Genomic DNA, 5692 nt, shown 5'->3' with positions numbered 1-5692 from the left:
ATCTCACTTATAAGCAACAACTTCACACTTAAGCATTTTTGGTCAAAGGATTTATGCCCTACTAATAGTTGTCAATCACATATAAATTCAATGGTTTTTATTTACCTCAAACATCACTCGAAATTTTCAAAAATCTTTTACTCAATCCTTATCAACCTTTTCCAACTTGTAACTTCCGAAATATGAAAATTTTGTCTGCCAAAACTCTTACACACATTATTTTATTATGCTATCCTCTCAAAGTTTAAAAAAAAAAAAATTATTTTGTTCGTCATTCGCGCAAAATTTTAAAATCGTATACGTTATATAAAATAAAGTAAATGATTTCTTATTTTTGACAAACACATGTAGAATTTTACTTTCACAAATCAAACCTTTTGTTCAAGATATATTTTACTTTGAATGGCACGGGTTGTACGTAACCCTAGTTTACTATAACTTCGTTTCTTTCCATACATTGTCACCTTAAACAATTCCTATAAAATTTTTCGTTGCTTGCTATGTATAAAATTCTTCGCTGCTCATTCGTACCCAAGTCATCGTGAAAACTTTACAACCGTCGAAATCGAGAGATTCATGTGTGTATGTGTTGAAGACACTTCTGCCACGTCATTCAGGGCCTTTGGGCATCCACTGACACTTAAACCATTCAAAACTATTACGTTACCCCATGGATTTATTCCACCACACCTGTTGGAACAGTACTCCTTCTTGCATAACTCTAAGTCCTGACTCATTCCAAGGGATTCTCATTTAGTGGTATTAATTCCATCATTACTCCGACTTTAACACTAGTCATAACATGTTTGGCACTTTGCAAATTCAAGAAGCAATTAACTTCTCATCCTCGTGCTCTATCCTTCGTACCTCACTTTTAGCAACGGCTTCGCACGAAAATATTTTTGGCCCAAAGACTTGTGTCCTAATAATTACTAAAACTACATTTATGTCATTAGTTTTCACTACCTAGTAACTGGTCACCCGATGATTCAAAGCTTTTCCACTCAATCTTTTCCAACTCGTAACCTTTGCAATACGAAGAATTATGTTTATCAAGATTTTTACGCATTGTTTATTTGTGCGGTCCTCACAAGGTGTACAGACAATGAAAGTACCAAAAACTTTTCTGTCACTTATACGATTTATAAAATCATATATGTATAAATTTATATTTACTTATTTTGATACTAAGTTATATCTTCAAATTATTTAAAAACCGCTCCTTTATCGAGTTACTCAACTTAAGTCAAATAGTTTTGTGCAAAATGGTACACGTTGTACCAACTTCTAAATTTAATAGGAACTTCGTTCCGTTTATGTTGTCACAACAAACGTTTAAAGGTTTTATTTTGTTTTTTTCAAAACTCCCTTAGTTGTTTTTATTAAAGGTTTTCATATTAAACTACACCATGTATAGATCACACTTTTTTTCGCCATCTGTTAGAGATGAAACTTACTATTAAGATCTTTGTTAAAAACTCTTGAGCCACTTTGGATGGCGGTCTTATAAAATTTTGTTAGAAAATTTTTGCACCCATAAAATGTTCTTTTAAAGCTAGACATGACAAAACACGGGCCGATAAATCAGTTTTCTGAGGTACACTCATTGGTCATCCTATTGAAGGAAAGGTGCTAGGTGGGTTACTGTTCTCAATACTTCACGGCTAAACGCAACACCCTCGTAAACATCATCTCTATGAATCAGTATGTTGAGATACAAGAATCATTTTGGAGATTCTTTTCACTCGGAATAAACCATTCTTTAGGACCAAGAGTTCACGTATCTTCTCATCCGCTCGTCCCCTTAAGTACGCAGATAAATTCAGAACGAACCACACGAAGAGTTCACTCTCACGCATTTCGTGCGACTTTCTTTTGGAAATGCAATATAAGATACTTGAGAACCTAGGAATCTCGTTATCTCTTTTGAGAAGAGACTGCTTAAAACATCTACGTCACTCAGGTGGATACTCTATATATTTCTTCCCTCATTGGTTGCAACTGTATGTTGCTCTAGTTAACGTTAACCCTAACTTCAACAAGTAATTGAAAGGATGAAGTTACATTGCGGAACCGTGTTTTCATTTCATCCAAGGATAAGTTCACCTGCAGTACGGTAAACTAGGAGATATCCCTCATTGTTCGTTCAGACAGTTCTAAAGACACTATGAATATTTATGGCTCGCATGTCCGATTGGTCACATTTAGCTAAAATTTCAATTCACTTATTCAAATGAAACGTTCTTAAGTAGCGGATTCCTTATGCCTATGATCTCCTTCCGAAATCAAGGGGTTAGTAAAACCCGTGACTAACACTATCCAAACATCAAATCGCATGGTTGTAATCACCATGTTTTCCATCCTACCTGTCAGCTTCGTTTTACGACATAAGCGCTCGATGTTTTAGAGGAGCTTAGAAACATCCATGATACATTTTACGCATCCAGCTTACTGAAGGTGCCTGTAAGGCTAAACACACCATCTTTCCTTTTGTGGATATACATTCAGATGACATACTCCCGTCAATCAGAAGCGAAATCAATTTGTTGATCTCTTGGGACAAGAGACTTAATTAATGGCATATAACTATTCCTACTTTCATGCGCCGAAGTACCTTTCAAGGTAAATAACTTACTTCTGAGCCACGAGTCTCACGGAACTTTGATACGCCCCTTCTTATTCGAATACGGTACCATTGTTGGTCACTCCTCAAAATTTCGGGACGAAATTTTCTTTAACAGGTGGGTAATGTAACGACCCTGGTTTTTCCATCCTTAATTAATAATGTTTATTATTAATACTTAAGATTTAAACGAATGTATGTTATTACATTTACATGTTGCCATGATTAACCGTACATGACTTTTAAGTGCCCTAAACGTCTTTGTGACACACGAAACTTCACGAATAATATTTTTAGATATTATTTGCATTCATGATTAAGTTTATTAATCATTTTAATTAACTATGGCTATTAGTTAATTACTTGGGCTTTAATTGGACTTATTTGTTAATTATTGGAACTTGGGCTTGTTTAAAGTTAATGGACTCATGAATAAAGACTTATAAGCCCACCCTACTTCTTAAATGGACTAATTAGCCCACTAATTATTGTAAGTAGTCCATTTATGTGTAACTAGTTTGATTAAGGAAGATTGGAATCTAGTTACTTGCCATTCCCATGTAAACACACCCATTAACCAACTTTTGTAAGGCTTTACATGTAAGTGACCATTAAACATTTCCTTTCCCTTGACCCTTGCCTTGGCCGTTGGTTTTGGTGGTCTTCAAGAGATTCAAAAATCTTTTTTTTACTTACTTACTCACTAGTATTCCTCATTTTACTCTCATTTCAAAACACACACAAGACTTGCTTTCATTTTCTCTCTTTTTTCTCTAGTTTTTGGTAAGAAACTTGAACATTCTTTCTCTCTTTTCTCTCTTGTCAAAACCAAAACTTGAACATTCATCATCATCATTCTTTTGTTTACTTGTTACTTGTCTTTGATTACTTTGTTACTTACTTGTTGTTAGTTATTTACTTACATGTTGCAAGAATAAACTTTCTAGTTTGATTCTTCTTTTATCTTGTTTTACAAGAACAACAAGAACATAAACTTACTAGTTATGTTCTACATACACTTTCTTAAAAGATTGCAAGTTCATGTGTTGATTAAAATCATACTTGTAGTTCTTGAAGTAAACTTAAAGTTTGCTTTACTTAAAGATCAAACTTTGGTTGAATCTTTAAAAGTATGAACAACCATGAACCTTTTACTTATCTACTTAGTTTATCTCTTATTATTATGCACTTTAAATTCTTGTTTGTTGGTTTGTTGGTCAAAGGTTACTAGTTAACTTTGATCTTATACTTCTTGAACTTAAAGATAACTTATAAGTTTCAAGAACATAGAAGTATAACTCTTTAGTTATAATTTCAAATACTTATGAAAGATCTAAGTTATATAGCTTATGTTCTTCTTATTTTTGTCATGAACAAGAGCTTTAAAGCTTACTTACACTTTACTAGTTGATAATCAAAGTTTTGTAACTTATGGTTTCACTAAAGTAAAGATTCAAGTGTTAGTACTTATGATATAACTTAATAACTTTAGATCAAGACTTTTGAGTCATGGATCTTCAAGATCAAACTAAGAACTATGTTCTACTACTTATGATCTTGATTAGTTAGTTATTTTCAAGTTTTTAGTTCAATATTACCTTTATATTTCATGTAAGTGTCAAACCTAAGACTTTGATGTAACTTTGGTTCATCAAACTACATACAACTCTTAAGTGAGTTGTGCTTCATGTCTTAGACTTGCACAAGGGTTATGATGGTCAAAACTTGGTAAAGATGATGTGAACACATCAATGAGTTGTACACTTGGAGCTATATGCATCAAGGATGAGAACCATGATGAACATCAAGCACCAAGACCACCGGAACCCACTTTTAACCTTCTGTTTTCTGTTTACAGCTACTGTTCTGCTGTTTCTGTAATAGACCAGTAGACCTGGGCTGTTGTGATTATGATTTTCAAATAGCTCGTTTCGAGTAGATAATTTTTTGTTAAGACTCGTCTTCATCCGAGTTACGGTTTAGGATTTATGGCCCTCCGATCGTCACTATGTCCTTTTAACGTTGTGCTGAAATTTCTGACCTACTCGCACTTCGACCGTCGCCACGGTCAAACTAAGACGAGTTTGCTTCTGAAAATTTTACCACAACTAAGGGACTCATATACGGAGCCATGGCCACTGGTCTCACCTCTGTTCGGTTTGTGTAGAGGCCGTGGTGACTGATCCAAGTCAGCCTTTGTTTTAAACTACTTTCATAAACGAAACTTACTTGTTACCTTTTGTTTGATGATGAATGATGATGACCTTTATAACCTTAATTACATACATATAAACCTTTTGAGATGATTTACTGACCTAGTACTATTTGACTTAGGTTGAGGACTTTCGGACCGATTACTTGCACACCTTTCCCGACTCAACTTAACCGCTACTTATAATTGTGAGTTACAGCATTCCCTTTTTACTTTAACTTATTTTGGGAACTGAGAATACATGCGGATTTTATGTTTTACATACTAGGCATGAGTACCTAAACTTTATATATGTGTGGGTTATATAACGGCAGAAACATTCCCTTTAGCTCGGTAACATTTAATCATTGGTTTATGAACCGGCGAACGCGAATCTTAGATATGGATCCATAGGGTTTGACATCCCCACTCGGGCTAGTCGCGCTAGCAGTCAATGAGTGTTTAATACTTCGTAAACATACGCACTCGCCAAGTGTACTTTCAGGGGGTATTATTATTTAAACGTTAAGTTAGTTACCGAGTGCCCACGGTTGAGCATATACTTAAACATACGGATTTGGATTACTGGTTTAAACGCTTGTTGAAGCACTGAAATCTCGTGGCCTACTTACATTACTGTTATACTTAAACTATAGCTCACCAACCTTTGTGTTGACGTTTTAAGCATGTATTTCTCAGGTGCTTGAGGTTGCTTCCGCTGTGTACTAGTTGTGCTGTAGACACCCGCTGCTTAGAGTTGTCACCGCATGAACTACTTTATCTTGCATTCAAACATTGCTACTTTTGAACTATGAATTGTAACGACCATTTGGGGTCACGTACACTTATTATTTGCTTCTACTTAGCGAAGTATGCTT

Source organism: Rutidosis leptorrhynchoides, chromosome 2 (genome assembly GCF_046630445.1).
Source record: "Rutidosis leptorrhynchoides isolate AG116_Rl617_1_P2 chromosome 2, CSIRO_AGI_Rlap_v1, whole genome shotgun sequence".
Lineage (NCBI taxonomy): Eukaryota > Viridiplantae > Streptophyta > Magnoliopsida > Asterales > Asteraceae > Rutidosis > Rutidosis leptorrhynchoides.
Note: the sequence above shows the minus strand (reverse complement) of the source record.